The 18,302-nt window shown below is 40.7% G+C and overlaps 2 long non-coding RNA genes across 2 annotated transcripts; both read right to left on the bottom strand.

Moving 5' to 3' along the window:
• Positions 1-6,058: 6,058 nt before the first annotated feature.
• Positions 6,059-9,607, bottom strand: LOC131475596 (uncharacterized). The gene is made up of 3 exons (XR_009242514.1): positions 7,172-9,607; positions 6,730-7,086; positions 6,059-6,637 (listed from the first exon to the last, which is right to left on the bottom strand). It is a non-coding gene; the product is annotated as an uncharacterized LOC131475596 (long non-coding RNA).
• A 688-nt stretch (positions 9,608-10,295) lies between these two features.
• Positions 10,296-13,407, bottom strand: LOC131475597 (uncharacterized). Its single transcript, XR_009242515.1, has 3 exons — positions 12,999-13,407; positions 12,349-12,423; positions 10,296-11,896 (listed from the first exon to the last, which is right to left on the bottom strand). It is a non-coding gene; the product is annotated as an uncharacterized LOC131475597 (long non-coding RNA).
• Positions 13,408-18,302: the final 4,895 nt, after the last annotated feature.

Below are 18,302 nucleotides of genomic sequence, written 5' to 3'. Positions count from 1 at the left end.
CGTGGTTCTTGGACGACTGGACTGTGAAGCAAGACGTACAAAAACAAACTGACACAAGGCCAGGGAAACGAGGACTATTTATACATGAGGTAGGGGAACACAGGTGAAACCAATGAGGGGCGGGGCCAGCAATCTCAACGGAGGGAAAAATCACACAAAGGGAGGAAGTCAGAGGGAAAAGATGAGTACAAAAATAAAACAGGAAGTGTATGACAACACTGAGTGACTTTAACTAAGCACTTAACACTTAACATGATAATATTACAACGTTGACATATTTGACGAGACATAACACAATTCATTTTTAATACCTAATATTATTGTGAATGGCGTTTTTACCCATTCAAAGTAAAACAGATATGATCAATGAATCACAAACTTATGTTTTACATGTTATTGTAAACATATACATGTAAATCTTAAGTAAAAAAAAAAAAAAATAGCAACCTTAAAAAGTGAAGAATCTGTGGATCTGTTGTGACCACTCACAACACTCGTCAACAATCGCTACCTGAAAACAGTATCTGAACCTCATAGGTTTATTTGTTTATTTATACTGCTGCTCTTCATGGGGCCCACAGCCCTCAGGCAACAGCTATCTAATAATACACAGTAAGTGTGATCGTAGCGAGACTTGATCTCTCTAGTGTTAACTGCACACAAGTCCACAGAGTTAGTTAGTGTGTCGTTCGTTAACCAAGCGTTAATCAACCGTGGACGGCTGAATGGAGAATCTGCAGAGCTGTGAACGGCGGCAGTGAGAGGAGACGGGTGAAGAGGTGGGAGGTGATTATGTCGGTATAATTTGGAATTCATGGAGGGTGCTGTTCTCAGCTGTGTGTGTGTGTGTGAGTGTGTGTGTGTTTTCAACACAGGGATTCACACAGACAAGATGACTGCTCATCAGCATATGATAGTGTATACACACACATTGGTTTTCCATTCTTTGTGTGCACACTCATAGACATAATGCATTCCCCAGCCCCTTAACCCAATTCTAACCTTAACCCTAAAACCAGGTCTTAACCCTGAAAAAAGCCCTTTTAATATGTGACAGAACGTGAGGACCAACCAAAAACGTCCTGACTCCAATCTTAAAAGTTTTCTGATCCTCACAAAGATACCCATTCAAGAACACACACACACACACACTTACACTTTACCAGTTCCCTTTAAAAAAAACTAGGTTCTGCCTCATTAGAATGAGGTTTTGGGGACTATTGGTCCTGACAAGGTCAGTGTTTTTGCAAGAAAAGGAAATACAAGCGCGCACACACACACACACACACTACCAAAACTTCAGCACACTCTCTCCAGGTAGCAGGTGACAGAAAACATTAATGCTGACACTGACAGCAATTTGATGACAGAACACCTTTGAGGGGATTTATGAGGTGAGGAGTCAACGTCTGTGTGCAGATAAATTGCTCTCTGTCTCTGTTGCTGCTCTGGTTCAGTGTAAACTACACTGGGCCTGTTCCTTGTCCCCTGGGGGCCACGATACTGTCAGAAATCTGAAAAAACTGTGATGTTCTTCGACATTATATACCGGGAAATTAATGTAAGCTATCGCATCCCTATGTTGATTGAGATGTGTTGATTGGCGGTCGTAATTAGAGGTCAATGGCTGTGGCGATCTGTGACAAGAGACACGGACACGTTGAGGCGGCATTACCGTACATCACTTACAAATGTGAATCGTTTACTAAACACGAAGGGGATTTCGCCAACGTGTTGCTGACAAATGCCACGGTTCCGTCGCCGCATCTGCACTTATCAATCATGCAGATGCAACCTTTCAGAGCGGTGATTGACGCGTCGATGTCAAGGCGGTTTCCATGGATACGGTGCACGTCTCAGCTTTCCCTATCACTGGTTTGAAACCCAAACATGAGGCGGTAGTGGTGCTGTAGGAACGACATCACCACGAGGAGAAAACTGTACCAATTCTACAAACGACATACCATAATATGTCTTTTTATCTGGGCAATATCAGGCCTCCCATTCCCCAATCTGGAGGGTCAGACAGCCATGGAGGTGTCATGCACATTTCATTATAGCAGAAGATTGTCTCTTGCATAATGTATAATGAAATCTGAACTTATTGCAAGTGGAGAGATATTGCAGTGAAAGATGTGGCGGTTTTTTTTTCGTCTTGGGGCTCAGCTTGCATTTCTTCTCGCAGATTAAACGTCAACCGCTCAATATCACAGCTATTATGGGTGTAATGTTTAAAGGGAGGAGGATGTTTAGAAATGTGGAGGTAATGCATGTGTGTGTGTGTGTGTGATTCTACCTGGTTCTACAGACGTGATGTTTTTGCTTCGTCACACTGGCCACAGCACATTTTAGGCCTGCTGATTATCCCCAGCTCACAGCCAAGCTGCTGCCTCCATGTCACTATGGAGACACTGGTTGCTATACGTCAGCCAATCACCGCAGAGCAGGAGATGTTAAAAAGTTGCCAGTTTAAAGATTCTCTGTGTTGTGCGGTGTGCTCTCAGGAGTGGCCCTGTCTGTGTGTGTGTGTGTGTGTGTGTGTGTGTGTGTGTGTGTCTGTGTGTGTGTCACTTTGTGTCTCTACCTCTTCCCCTTCCCTTGCTGAGTCTTCATGCACATACACACATGTATAGAAATAGACATGGCACATGGAAATGACACAATTCAATACAATGTGCTCATTATCATGCAACTGCTCTCACTTTCACTCCATGTGGAAAAGCTTTATATATATAAATTTTTTTTTTTTTTTTTTTAATGATGGAATATTTAAATTCGAAATGTGCCACAATCTGGTGAATAAACAGTGTTTGTTCCAGTCATTTCAATGGAAAGGTGTAGAGTTCAACCAAAAGTTCAGTGAAACTTTACCATGTCTTTTTATTTTTAGTCGCTGCAGCCGCTGAACATAAGCAATCACATTTGCCTTTGACTTAAAAGCTCCTCATACATTTGTCCTTTCAAATTAAAAGCTCTGCATGTTCTCCCTGTGTGCGTGGGTTTTCTCCGGGACTTCCTCCCACAGTCCAAAAACATGCAGATTTGGAGATGAGGCCAAATTGGACACTTTAAATTGACTATAGGTGTGAGTGTGAGAGTGATTGGTTGGTTGGTTATCAGTGCTTTGTTTTGTTTTTACTAAAAGAAAAACTGTCCAGGAATAGGTCAGATTCAGTTTTAAACATCCTAATCCGAGTCATCAAGACACGCACGTCTGACCACAGTCCCAATCCCAGAGTCCCAATTATTGCAGTGCATCTAAACACAAACAAATCATTTAAGTGCTTTTGTATTTTCAAGGTGACAGAGTGGAGTTCTTGTAAAAATGTAAAAGTAGAAAAACAAATGTGACAAAAAAAGTCCCACCTCACAGACACATGCAGTTAGACGGAATTATAAAATAAGCAGCTGCATGGCCAGACACATACTTGGTGCAAATTAAAAATCAACATTGAAATAGAACCAGTGCCATAACACGGTTGATCATAGGTGGGTGGACAACGCAGCAGGATAAAGCAACAGAACTGAACGAGAGAGAACGAGTGAGACCACATTCGTTTCATTCACATTTGTTTTCTTTGTTAGTCATCGTGCAGCTAATAACATCTGTCAGGCCTGAAACAGTTACGCATGTTATGCGAGGCAATTTCGATTTAGCCAAGGTGTCCATGTCCCACGGTGGCACTGAGGGAGGCTGGAGGACTTGCTGATGAACATGAGGAGAGCATGTCAAACTTAATCAGTATGTAGCAGTGAGAGCCTGGTACTGTGAACACACAGTTAGAGCTGCTGTGTTGTGTTGATGGCTTTCGTGCAAGAGCAAAAGGTAAACATCTCTCCTCACCTCCATCTGTCCGTTGGAACAAACGCAAATGTCCAACATTTAATAAGTTCAGAAGTGTTTAATGTATCCGTATGCAAAGCAACAAGTTTGGTCTCGAGGGAAACGGGAGTTATCCAGTTGTTATTAAAGACCACTGTGTCGTTTCTCTGTTCGACAACAACACTGTGATCTTTCCCTCTCCTCCAGTCTCCATGGTGACTAAGAAGTTTATGGCATCGAGTAAGCTTACATACTGAGTAACGAGAAAAATTAACATCAAAGTTGAGAAAACTTTGGCTGTATTTATGCGTTCTCCTCCCACGTTTCCCATGAGTGAGTCACAGGCCTGCATGATGGAGACGGACAGTTTTACCAAACAAGAGAAGAAAATGGAAGCTCTGCCTGCGCCATTCGTAGTAGCAATTAGCCCACAAGCTTTATTTCTATATTTAATCCACACTGATGTGGTGGAAATGTAGCTTTTATGTTGTTTATGTCTTATTTTAACCCTAAACCTTTTTTTTTTGTGCTGAAAGGGCTTGACGGTCAACCTGCTAAAGGAGTTCTCTTTTATTATAGTCCCTTTTTCATTTGATCCGATTGATGAAGGTTGACCATGCACATTCATGGCTAACAGCTATGCTACAGGCCCGAAAATAGATGCAAATCACACAGGAACTTGCATTGCTGGCAGAAATGAAGCAGACAAAGACAATAATGCCATGTTCTCCCGGTTCTTGGGCTTCCACTGATGCAAATCACAGCTGAGCTGTAAAAAAAAAAAACAGTGTGCATAGCAGAAGGTGGACAGGGGAAAATAAAACCTGTTGGTCTTTTCATGCACAACCATCTCTAGGAGCTGCAGGCAATGGCCTGGAAAAATAAGTTGTTGCTGAAAACGGTACATTTTGAAAACAGCACCTCCTGGTGGAAGCAGAAAATACTAAAAAAAACAAATTCTGGTTCAATCTGAACCAAACTTGCTAGGACTGACGATAGTCCGGCCCTGAAGCTGCCTGTATGAAAATACTCAATTTCAAAAACTGCGCCCCCTGGTGACGGCAGACAGATTTACACTCACAGTTTTAGATGCCGCTTTAACAGGGATTGTTGTATCCACCTGAAACTTGATATGTGAGACCCCAGATCTGTCCTGAACATGTCCGTAAAAGATTACCTTCCCACAGGAAGTAGAAGCCCGAAACAGGAAGTAAAGTTTAAGGTGGGCACACAGAGACTCGTGAGCCCTCAAGCTCCAACCCGTTCAGAACAGCTTGCGGTACTAGTTTTTAAATTTCTTTGTTCCATATAACACAAATCATTAACACGAATTCATTTTGTGGACAAAACAAAACATTTGAGAACATTTCAAGGTTTGAGAAACAATGATCAACATTTTCTGGTCCAAGGAATTGAAATTCCTGTCGAATTCATGATGCAATGGATGCTGAGACTGGAAGAATCGTCTCCTCCCCCCTCCATCTTTGGTCACCAGTGTTTGCAGCTTGCAACAAGCCAGTGACTTCTTTGTCTACCGCTCAGTTGTTCCAAGTCTGATCTTTACTTTGGGAAACATCTTGGTGTTTTATTCAACTGCTGAATATTTTCCTGTGGAGCGTTATCTGGCTGTGATTCATCACATCACCTACCTGAGGCTGAGACAAGAACTCTGGTGTTAATGGTACTGCAACACTGTTTAAATAACTATTTGAACACTTTTCAAAACAACTCTACAAAGTGCTTTCCATAGTAGAAAAATAAAACCTTTAAGGGTAAAATGGTAAAGACAGAATTAAAAGATAAAATGAAAAGCCAGATGAAATAAAATAGTAAAAATACATCTGTAGTTAAAATAAGGCATTTTAAAGCCAAGTAGGTCAAATGCAAAGTAGATAATGTACAGTGGTATATATGCATTAGCCATATTTAGTGTTAGTGGCTAGAAGTATGGAAGTTGTGAGATGGGGGCAAGTAGCAGCATCACCATCCACTGTAGCATTCCACGCTTTAGAGTCCAATTTATTATATTCCATTTAAAACCTTGTACAAATCCATATAGGGTTTGAGTTTCCATGGCTCAGATCAACCGAACACTTGGAGCAGTGTCAAAAGGTGCCAAGTCTACAGTAACAGATCAATGCAATTCGTTTTAAAAGAATTCCACATCTTTAAGTTCAAAGCTCTAACTTGTCAAAATAACACTCATCACAGAAAAAATACAAGTCAACCATAAAGTTAAGAACAAAAGTTTTACTTGATTTTAAGAATGCAATAAACACAAGTTTTCAATGTCAAACATTACAGTCTGAAAGTAGCAGTGTCTATACACCATCAGGAGGACGATACGTGCATATCATGACAAGCCGAGTCACAAAATCAGATGGATCCTTGTCTGATTTTGGAAACTGCACAGCCATGGTATGCCACTCAGTCAGGATCTGTGGCCAGATTTCCTCACACACAGAGAAGAAGGGGAAGGACGAAAAGCCTTACCATGTTACGAGTCGACTCAATTTACCTTGTTCTCTGTTGTGTGAAGAAGACCCAGCTCATAAAATCTTGACTGATTTAAAAATGGAGCAATTAAATAACTCAAACATCGATGCTGTTGGGTCATGCAGAGGGCTTCCAATCTTTTACAGACTGAAGCAGGCTGAAAGTAGCAGTGTCTGTATTTTAGTATGGCGATGCGTCACATGTACAGTGTTTTGTCATGTGTGGTTGTGGGGGTTGAAGTCCATTTAACCATGTCCTGTTGGGCAGAGTGAAGTAGCAGCCATTGAGGCACGTGTACAGTTTGGCAAGGTCCAACATCTAACAAAAAAATAAAATAAATAAGAATCAGCACACTTTAGTACTAAGTAAATATGGATTAAACATATCGAGTACCATCTGAAAGAACGTACCTGAAGACATCCCGTGGAAAAAGTTGGTTCATCTTGGGCGAAGTCCTCGTCGTAGAAGGGTCGGTTCATCTTGGGCAAAGTCCTCGTCGTAGAAGGGTCGGTTCATCTTGGGCGAAGTCCTCGTCGTAGAAGGGTCGGTTCATCTTGGGCGAAGTCCTCGTCGTAGAAGGGTCGGTTCATCTTGGGCGAAGTCCTCGTCGTAGAAGGGTCGGTTCATCTTGGGCAAAGTCCTCGTCGTGGAAGGGTTGGTTCATCTTGGGCTAGGTCTTCACCGCAGCCATCCAGGATGGGACTTCTCCAGGTCGTGGTGTCCAACATTGAGTCCTCTGATCCAGGAATGTGTTGCAGCTTTCATCTCTTCAAAACAAGGAAGAATTTGATAAGTCACAATAAGAAAAAAGAAAAGAGAAGTAAACAAATGACAAATCTTCAGATAGCTCACCTGGTCAAGTGTGACAGGTCCTCACATCCAGTCAGAGCTCACTGATGAATGCCCTCCCTAACCTATACCTGCCTTTCCTGTGCTACACTGACAGTTACAAGCAATCTTTGCCAGCCATTTGGGATGATGCTAACCCCAATGTCTTGGTCGGCTGCAAGAAAAACTGTAAATCTCCCAGTTGCCCAGACAAACGTTCCTTCTGATTCCGTAGCCTCGCCACAAAAAGTTCCTCTGCTGAAACCCTCATTTTGCTAAGCATGAAATCAATTCCACTTTCCTGTCCTCAGATCTCATTTTCTCTCCCTGCAGCCTTTCAACAGCCATTGCTGTTGTAACATCTGCAAGAGGCAGCAGTTTCACAATTCAGAGCTTCTCGTGTGTTTAGCAAGACGTGGCACCAGAGTATTGACAAAGCAGACACCTGAAAATGCTTGACTCCAATTTAAACAAATGCTTCACCATCTACAAGTGATGTGATGTGATTTACACTACAAACCTGTCCATTCCAATCCTTTGTTTCGGAGGAAGATACATGCATATCATGACAAGCCGAGTCACAAAATCAGATGGATCCTTATCTGATTTTGGAAACTGCACAGCCATGGTATGCCACTCAGTCAGGATCCGTGGCCAGATTTCCTCACACAAAGAGAAGAAGGAGAAAGACGAAATGCCTTACCATGTTACGAGTCGACTCGATTTACCTTGTTCTCTGTTGTGTGAAGAAGACCCAGCTCATAAAATCTTGACTGATTTAAAAATTGAGCAATTAAATAACTCAAACATCAATGCTGTTGGGTCATGCAGAGAGCTTGCGATCTTTTGCATGGTTTCCCAAACATTTAGAGGTCAGGTTACTGACCCCAACAATGTCAAACTCAAGGATTTTCTATCCTAAACTGATGAAGCATTTGGGTAAATTAGATCAAGCATTTTAAAGGTGTTTACATTGTTAGTAGTCTAATGACACTTCTTACCCAACACATGAAGACGCAGTGAATCAGGATACGGCTACCTTTAGCAGATGCAACAGCAGCAGTGGGTGGTGGAAGGCTGCAGGGAGAAAAAAATTGATATGGAGACAAGTTGGAGGAACCATTTAATGCATAGCTCAACAAGAGTTAAAGCAGAGAGAAACTTTAGGGCAAGTCTACAAAATCAGAGGAGGAACTTCGCCAACACATCTAAGAGATAGCAGTTTCTCATGCAACCAACGAGGACATTGGGATTAAGCATCTTCCTAATGACTCTACAAGCTGCCTAAATTGTGAAATTTGAAAGAAAGTCATGGGTAATAACGGACTACAGACACGTTTAGGCTGAAATAGCTAGTGTATGGTGAGGTGTTAACCCTATGCTCTATTAAAAATCCCACTCTGGGCAAGCCATAAAGTCCTATCATTTCAACCAGCTGCCAGCTTCGCAAATAAGAGGCAAAAGACCACTTGTGTTTACACGTTTACATGATCACTGTTAACCACAAAGTTCCAGACACCAAGTCAATCCAAGAAACAAATCAAATAACGAAAAATAAATCAAAAAGCTGCAGCTGCTCACTCCTGCTACAAGAGGGTACTTGCACAACAGTCTTTACCATGAAGCCAACTTTCACTTACATAATCCGAGTTGTCTCTCTGCCAGGTTTGTGTCCTCCTAAAGAAAAGAAACGCGCTCTAATCCTGCAACCTATAATCTAATTTATGAAAGAAACTATGCAGGATAGCCCTGCATCCCTAAGGCGAGTAACGCATAGTTTAGCAGGGGAAGATAAGATCCCCTGCTGGGAGGCCTCCCAACATGACGCGCAAAAAGACTATGAACCCAAAAAGGTTCAACTCCTTTAGAGGGAAATAAACTTGGCAGATTGAGACAAGTCAGCATTAATATTGAATTTGATTTTAGTTAACGGCTGACAGCAGTGCGTAAAGTTTAAGACAAATGGATAACAAAAGTGTGCCAACAAATGCCAGATTTAAAGTATATCATAACATTATCCATGGGCTGAATAACACCTACAATCTAATGTGACTACACATAAATCAAAAGTTTAGCTTCATAATCAAATCAGGAACCAGTTATCTTATCAAAGCAATTACCAGTTGATAATAAAGGAAGACCTGGTATAGCTCATCATAATCAATTACTACATTTTTACAGCACTTTGAAAGAACTTTAGACAAGCTACAGTAAACTATGATGCATTTACCACATGATTCATCAGCTTCCACGTTTGTCAACAGTCCAAGTTGCAACTATAACAGATTCAAGACCAAAATTACAAGCCATTTCAAAAATAAGTACCAGAATTTCCTGCAGAAATCAGACGCCTTGAGACTAATCAACTTTAAAATCATCCATTTAAGTTGAGACTAAAAAAGTGACTAAATCCGACACACAGGACAGACTGACAGAGACCAGACACACAAGACAGACGGACACAGAAAGACAGACAGAAAGACAAAGGACAGACAGGCAGACAAGACACAGACCAGAGAGAGAGACAGACAGGACAGCGAGAGCGAGAGACAGACAGGACAGCGAGAGAGAGAGAGAGAGAGAGAGAGAGAGAGAGAGAGAGAGAGAGAGAGAGAGAGAGAGAGAGAGAGAGAGAGAGAGAGAGAGAGACACACATGCCATGACGGAAGTCTTGACATGTGTCAGTGTGTAAATAAAGGCCTTTGCACTCAGTAACACAAAACAAAAAAATTTGATTATTGTAATGCCATTGTGTCAGGCATTGTAAATGTTTAGATGCAAATTAACTTTATAAATTGAGTGGACACGATTTAACCACAAAGATCATGTGGCAAAGGCCTTTAATACTTACCCTGAAAGAATTTAAATTTGCTTATCGTCTAATTGGTGTGCATCTTGGCAGTCTTGCAGCCTAAATTTTGTTCACCTTTCTGGTGCAGTAAAGTCAATTGGAGTGTTAGTCTTGGTCCAAAGGTCAGCTTAACGTCAGTCCAAGTCAGTCATCACACACACGCACCACACACACACAGCACACACCACACACCACCCAAACACAGCACACACCACAGCACGCACCACACACACACACACACACACACACCACAGCACGCACACACAGCACACAAACAGCACACACACAGCACACACACAGCACACACACAGCACGCACCACACACGCACCACACACGCACAGGAAAACTTAGTAGGAAAAACAGATCAGAAATGATAGACTGGCATGAACACCAAGATCAAGTACAGTCATGACAGAGACCATGAAGAATCAAGATTGAGGTCAGAGCAGGTATAGTAATGGCACGGCGGCCAAGTAAGAAAGAAAAACTGCATTTAACATTTTAAATTTTACCATAACTAAAACGCAATCTAATTAAGATGGACATGCAGGGATGTCGGTGCTCCTCTTGACTGATGCTAGAAGGAAAGTACAGGTTAGTTCACTTACTGTGCATGGACGCGGAAGGCACCCATGTTTGCCTATGTAAAATGACTATACGCGCAAGGCCAGACGTACAATAACACAAGTAGACCACGAAGGCGCGGGCACAGTTAGCGATCATCGCCTACTTGCATTAAGGGACGTATGGCCATACAAAGGCAATGGCACAGCTGCCATCTAAAGCCAGGTACTATGTAGATCACCAGGATCTATTTTAACGTTCTAGGGCTAATGGTAGATTAATGGCCACGATGGAAAAGAGAGAAAAAAAAAAAGGCACAGCGGCCAAGAAGTTTAAGCCTTGTGACAGAGCGTACAAGGCCCAACATTAATTTTATTCCTACCATCTAGCTTTAACTGTACACCAACATCCATTTAAACCTCATTTAAGATCTGGTCCTCCAACATCACTATATTTTAACCAAAACAGTTCAATTTGATATTTCTTTTTCCTTTTAAGGTGAGGAAAGGCACGAGGAGGGCCAGGACAGATCGACACGGCGGCCGGAAGAGCGATGGCCCGCGGCCTGCGTGTCACTTACCGTCCTAAGAAACAGTTGGAAAGAAAAAGTGGTTAAGGGCACAATGGCAAGGCAAGAAAAACGCCTACATAGAGAGGCGTGTTCTTATCTTTGCATATAAATTGTCAGTGTGATTTGGTAGTTAGCGGTGGGCAGCCAGACTAGAAAGTCAGTTGCAGACACCTCAGTACCTTCACACAAAAAAACACATCACAAGTTTTCTTTTTTTTTTTAATTCCCCTACTCTGCAAGAGAAGAAAAAAATAATATGGACTCACCCCTTGTAGACGGACCTAAAAAGGAAATGTTAGTGCATTATAACTTATCAAGCATCTAAGGCCTTCAAGACACCATATCTACTTTAACTTGAACTGCTGAACATAATCATATTCTCAGACCATCTTAACTATTCAATCCAGGCATCTCAATCACACACAACCCATTCATTTAGAGAGAGAACTTCAAACCCTCCATCAGTCACCTCATTCTTTCAAATCACTCGCTCAGCAGTTCCACAAAAATATCACCAACGAGGACCAGATTTCAGACCACCCAATAAAGTGGACAGGAACATACAAAACCAACCTGTGGCTAATGCTCCATGTACAACCCTCAGCTATTTGACAGATGGAAAGCAGGAGAATTGAAATAACGTGGCCATGTTGGACAATGCAGAAAGATGGAGGCACGGCGGCCAAGAAAGAGTGGGGACACGGCGGCCACCCAGAATTAAACCATGACACCTACTATTTGACAGTCTTCATGAAGATCAATCTGGGGGGGAAAAAAACAAACAAAGAAAAAAATGTTTGAGTCCAGTCTCCAGCCTTGACAGTGTTCAAGTTCATACCATTACAGATGTAAAATAACTAGGTAAGGTGTTCTAGAATGTGTTTTTATGGAGGTACAGACATGGTTCACCCAGCCTGAGATATAAAGACTCACTTTCAGTGAAAACATTGCTGCCAGCACAAATTCTACTCTAACAGTGAAACAAAGAAATTAACATAATCACAAGTGATGTAGAATAAAGTTGATTAAGATTTAAGGAATGACTTTTAAGTTCAAGTATAGAAATGTCAGTAGCCACACTCTTTAAAAACACAAACAACTTAATATGATACATGTGTACTTAAATTAATATGATATATTGCCATCAGTTTAATAGAAAATTAGCCATACCATTTTCAATGATGTACTAAATTATCTCTGAAGGTGTCACTCACCTTCTTTTTGACACCCTCAGGCTTTTGTATATGGCGGGTCCGACCCGGTCTCCGTGAGCAGGAAGCAGGTTGTTCCTTAAAAAAAAAAAAAAAAAAGGTTTGTGTTTTAATGACTACATGAAAAGTTATTATAAAATACATGTATAACCCTGAATCTGTTTTTAAACATTTAACATAAAAAAACAAAGAAGTCTTTCCAGTGACTCAATAGTAATGAGCATGAGTGGAACAGTGAGTTAACATAGCACAGCAGCCATTTTCACTTGTATTAGTCTTGTTTTGTCCATTTTGATAATGGATTGGTGTAAGTGTTTGAGTTTCAGATTGTTTTTATTTTGTTAAATGTGAGGATTTCCTCATTTCTTTGCTCTATTTAAGCAATCATTGAAACCAAATAATTAAAAAATATTAATGAATTTAGAAACAGTTAACATTTAACATTTTATGGACCAAACATGAAAATAAATCACAGGTTAATGAAAATAGAAATTAGTTGCAGCCCCATTTAAACTAATGATTTAACTGCTGTAACCAAACAAAATGGCTTCCAATTCAGATAACTGGCTGGCAATGAGGCACCGCTTGAATTTAGAGGTAAGGCTAATTAAGATAATTAAGATAATTAAGATAACTTGACAAAAGTTACTCACCATTCTGGACGGGCCACCAATCCGGACCAGGTCGAACACGCCATCCTGGAGCGCCTTGTTGCGTTTTTGTACAGAAACTGATGCACGCGAGAAAACTAGTAAAACTAGTAGTTTTCTTTTTTTCTCTTCTTTTTTTAAAGTTCCCTCGTTCTTTTTTGAGGTTTTCGGGCGGTTGGTGCATTACCGCCACAAGTTCCTTCCTCCCGGAACAGTTTCAGAAGTTAAGCAGCGACACTTTTGTCGCGTCTTTCTTTTTCGTTCCACGGCTCGATAGAAAAACACCTGCGTAAAGACGAACAGGTGTGCGGTATCTCCTTTTATCCTTCTTCTTCTTCTTCTACTACTTTTCTGAGGTGTTACGGCGGTTGGTAAACAACGATTTGGTGCAATACCGCCACCATCTGGTATGGAGTGTGGATCGAAATGTTGATCTAAATGAACTATAACTTCAAAGTAAAAATAATAAAATAAATAATTATTATATAGATATATATCTATATATACATATATGTATACTACAAAACACAAAAAACAACCACCTATATATGCATACATATACATACACCTATATATACACACACACACACACACACACACACACAGATCCTACAGTATATCCTCCCAATCAACTTTGTGGTTTTAAGAAACTCCAGTTCTTCCGCAAAACATCTACCAACTCCAATTCCTCATCAATGTCTCGCAACCTTTTAATCATCACTTCTCTCTCCCTTTGGTATTTCTGACATTGTGTTATAACATGATGAATGGATTCCTCCGGCCCACAGTGATCACATCCGTCTGTATTGTGTTTATTGATGAGAAATAGTGTGTTGTTCAATCCTTTATGGCAAATCTGATCCTCCATATTATATTTTCCTCTTTACGACTTCTTTCTGTGCGCCTAGCCGCTCCCACTTTTCTTTGGATACTGTAAAACCATCTTCCTTTCCTCTCCTCCACCCATTGTTTTTGCCTTCTCTCCTTTAGTTTTTGTTTAATGCTGTTTATTTCAGTTTTGCTTCATTTTATTGCTAAATATATATCTATATATGTATATATACATCTATATATGTATATAGATGCATATATATGTATATAGATGCATATATATGTTTATATATATGTATATATCTATATATATATATACTGTATATGTTTACAGAAGACGTCTGTATGAAAATATAAAATTTTGAAAACAGCACCTGGTGGTGGCAGAAAGTGCTAAAAAAATCCAACTGTTACAACTTTGCCAATCCTGGTCCTGTTTCATCTTTTTTTTTGTGTGAATATGTTATATACAAAGAAAGAAAAATAAAGAACAACAGGATGCAAGTTAGTGATAGCACAATTTAACAAACACTTCTGAAATAAGTTGTTTTTGTGAGTATGTGTTCATTTCGTCTCTTCCTGACTCTTCTCTTCTCTTACATAACAGACAGAAAAACAGAAACACAACGCTAATGCTCAAATCTATTTTTCCACAAGAGCTGGACTGAAAAACGCCTCCATGCTGCCTCATCATTCTTAACAATTATTTCAGCTCCAAAACAACTCTCTCTGCATTTGTCAATACAGCCGTTGTTTGAGATCTTGTGTCTTCAGGTGACACTGTCACGCTGCACACAGGAAATGATTCATTTCATGCCAAGACATGGCTGCAAACATGTCTCATGGTGTGATGGAAAAACATACAGTAGAGAGGAAAAGTTTCAGAAATGAACACTGCTGCTCAAACAAAACCCAGTATGATGGGGATGATGGGATAAACGCCTCTTACCCCCACCTGCCCCTGCATTGTCTGAGTACAAAAGTGCTCACTCAGTCAGGTCTGATGTCTTTTCCAGTATGAAAGCAGTAAATGTTTGTTATTTAGTGAAACCCAGAGGCGACTCCTTCTCCAGACCCATCTCCTCTTCCCCCTGTTGTGCCTCCAGGTGCAGTGTACACAGATGAAACACTGGTTGCATGCTGCACTCTTGCGCTGGGTTGGATTGGCTTTTTACAGGTCTATCTCCTCTCAACACTAACCACTGATCCAAGTCATTAGACAGCAGAGTGCCTGCTTGAGAGCGCAGTGGAGCAGAACGACAGGGGGAGGCAGGGAGGGAGGGAGGCAGGGAGGGAAGGGACGCCGAGAGTAGAGATAAAGCAGATAAAATGAAGGTGGAGATGAACCAATGGCTCACTGTCTCTGCCTGGCAGGGAGAAGAGAGGGAAAGACGATGAGGAGTGAAGAGGATGAGCTTATTTGCCCCCACAAAAATTGAAAAAAATATGAATATATTAATAACTACAAAACCATTTTCATTGCACTTGTTGTTTTTTGGCTCTGCCTTTAGCCGTGTGATTTTTTGTACTCACAAGGCTAAAGGCAGACTTGCTTGCCTATGTGTCAAATCATTTTTACGAGTCAGTGACAATCGCATTTTTCAACCTGTATCTAAATGTCCTGCTTTTGAGTCAAACTGACATCTTTGACTTCATGCGGCTGCTTTAAATCACATGGGGGTTTGTATCTTATTCTGTCCATTTAGTCTGAGCTTGAGTCTTGAGCCTCAGTCATGCTCCACATCATGCTCATCGTACACTCCGTGAGGGACAGGGCTGAATGAAACAAACGCGTACTGTATGTGCTGTGTGAGGAAAATAGAAACAGCGTGGACAGCACTCAGTCAGGGGTCAGGAAAGGGACCGGCAGTGACTCAGAGGATCAGGCGACTCAAACGAAGCTTGAGTCATCAGCTTTCCCCATCAACAAAGTGACAGTCAGGTGGGATGAACTAGAATCCTGGCTGTGGTCATGTGTCCAGAAACATTTGTGAAAGGTTTTCAGTAAAATGTAGGGTTTTTTTTTCCCTTTCGACTTCTGCTTTTTACCAGTAGTTTTCAGCGCTCATTGTCTAATGTATGTTGTACTGTCTAATGTATGTTGTATGTACTGATGCAAATACAGCTATTTTCAAACTCTACAATAATTAACCATGGTAAGAATTTCTACAGGACTACATATGTGAACACTGCATTCAGATAGTATCAAAAGATGTTAACGTAGGTTTTTAAAAAAAACATGCAACAGCTGCACAATAGGGTGTGGGTCAAAACATCGATGCGGTGATACATCGGTGTAAATACTGAAAATACTGATATTTTACTCTAAAGTAAACAGTCCCTGCCAGCGTCACTACTTCATGTCTCCTTGCGGTGGCGCTGTTCAAATGAATGAGTCAATACAGTCAGACTTTATGCACTTTGTTCTCTATGTTGTGAGTAAACAGAGAAACGTATGTATCGCCGTATGATTGTCTTGCAATATAATGATGATCGCAGAATTGTTGTATATGATATTATTTGGTATTGTGGACCACGTGTCACGTATTGTGACGCACCCTGCGATTCCCACCCCTCGTCAAAAAGCCATATTGAGATTATTTTTGACCAATATTGCCATCAGGACATTAACAGTAAGTAGTGCATCTTAATTCACATTTTAATAGAAAACAATATAACCCATAACGATTCTTTGTTTCTTTACGACACCGTTTTGCCTAAACATTTTGTCATTATTAAACAATTTGATTTGGACATTGGACTGGTTACGTTGTGATCCTGATCATTTTACAATTACTCGTGCAGCCCTATACTCTCTCAATTTATAATGGAATATTGCAATCTGCTTCTTCCTCCCAGCCTTCGTAAAGAAATTAGATGAGCGTGAGGGGGGGAAAGCCTTTCAATTGGTCCTCGCATACGAAAGCAATCCAACAATAATTTCCTTGACCTTTACAACAACCAAAACAATTAGAAATCTACCAGCACAGAGAACCATTTTTGTTGCCTTATTTATTTATTTATTTATTCAGTTTTCTCTGTTGAGCGCGTTTCAAATTATCTACCCTACTCTCCTGTGTAATTTGTTTGAAACCAAGGGCGCCTGAGGTCAGTGTGCACGGTCAACAGTCAGGATCCTCTGCAAACCTGCAGCACTGACTAAATGCATTCACAGTCATGTGTCTGTGCGGTTATCTCAGCCTTCTACTATGGAGCGGAAGAAGAAGGGCACAGAAAAGTGTGACAAATAAGCATAAAATACCTGTAAGTCAACATGATTATAAGCACATCTCTATAGAATCGATAAATAACAGGATTTCCTGGGATCAAATACAGAGAGATTTGTTTCAGCAGTGACTCGGTCCGTGTTGTTGTCGCTGCTCTAAGGTTGAAGGTGTGATGAATGATTTAAGGAGCTTTGTGCATCTATTACATCCACTCCTGAAAAGGCCTGGCCTGCAGTGTGTAAGGTCTCCGGAGCATTTCCGACAGATTTGTCACATTTTCCGGCCGAGTGAGCGGGCGGTCCTTGGACCTGAAGTGACTCTGAATGTGTCACAATGACGCTGCAGGAAGGCTGAAGAAAAAGACTTGAATGCCATTTTTTTATTTTGTGAAAAAAAACATCCACTGACTCACCAGCTGTACCTGATGTTTATGATTCATGAGAACAGTGATTAGAATTCCTGCTGTAAAAGCAAGTAAAGCAGAAGTAAACCGACATGATATGCTCCAGTACAGACTGTGGCCAAGCAGTACTGAGATTTGTAGTTTTTATTTTTATTTCATTTTACTTTTGGAAAACCAGAACACCATCATGGACCTATATACTGTATAAGAATGTAAAAATCTAAAATAAAACAAACAATACAGGTGTGAGATGCTAAAGTCCATGTGTATAATCCTAAATTATGCTAAATAATCTTAAATATAAACACCAAATAACAGCTGGTTCCTGTCAAACTGAACATGGTATAAAACAGTCAATAACAATTAAAAACAACAACAACAGACAGGCAATGGTTCATTTTCCTAAAACATCAACCTGTATCATTTTTGATTTGCAGTAAGAAAAAACCCAGTCATGTTTTCGTCAGCAGGGCCTCAGAGCTACATGTAATCATTTCTTTTGCTGTGTTCCCTGGTGAAACGGCGCCATTTAAGAAACTTTAATTTCACTCCACCTGCATCGGCTGAGTGACTTCAGGGCCAGAGCAGCTCACTACAAAAATAACACGTTAGACCAAGGCCATTGTTTTGTTAACAATACTGTGGCAGCTTAGACGCGGGAAATGATGGCTGTCAAGTGAAAAGTGTTTTTTTTGAGTCGAATATGACTAGAATTAAAAAGCCACTCTTGACCTGAACAAGGTTTTCAACTGACAACAATGTAAAGAACTTGCCTACGTATATACAGAACAGAAAAATTTTATTTTACTTTATTTATTTGTAACATTCTTAACCTTTAGGAATATA

Source organism: Solea solea, chromosome 16, assembly GCF_958295425.1.
Source record: "Solea solea chromosome 16, fSolSol10.1, whole genome shotgun sequence".
NCBI classification, from domain to species: domain Eukaryota; kingdom Metazoa; phylum Chordata; class Actinopteri; order Pleuronectiformes; family Soleidae; genus Solea; species Solea solea.
The sequence above is the reverse complement of the archived record's forward strand: the minus strand, read 5'-3'. Positions and strand labels throughout refer to the sequence as shown.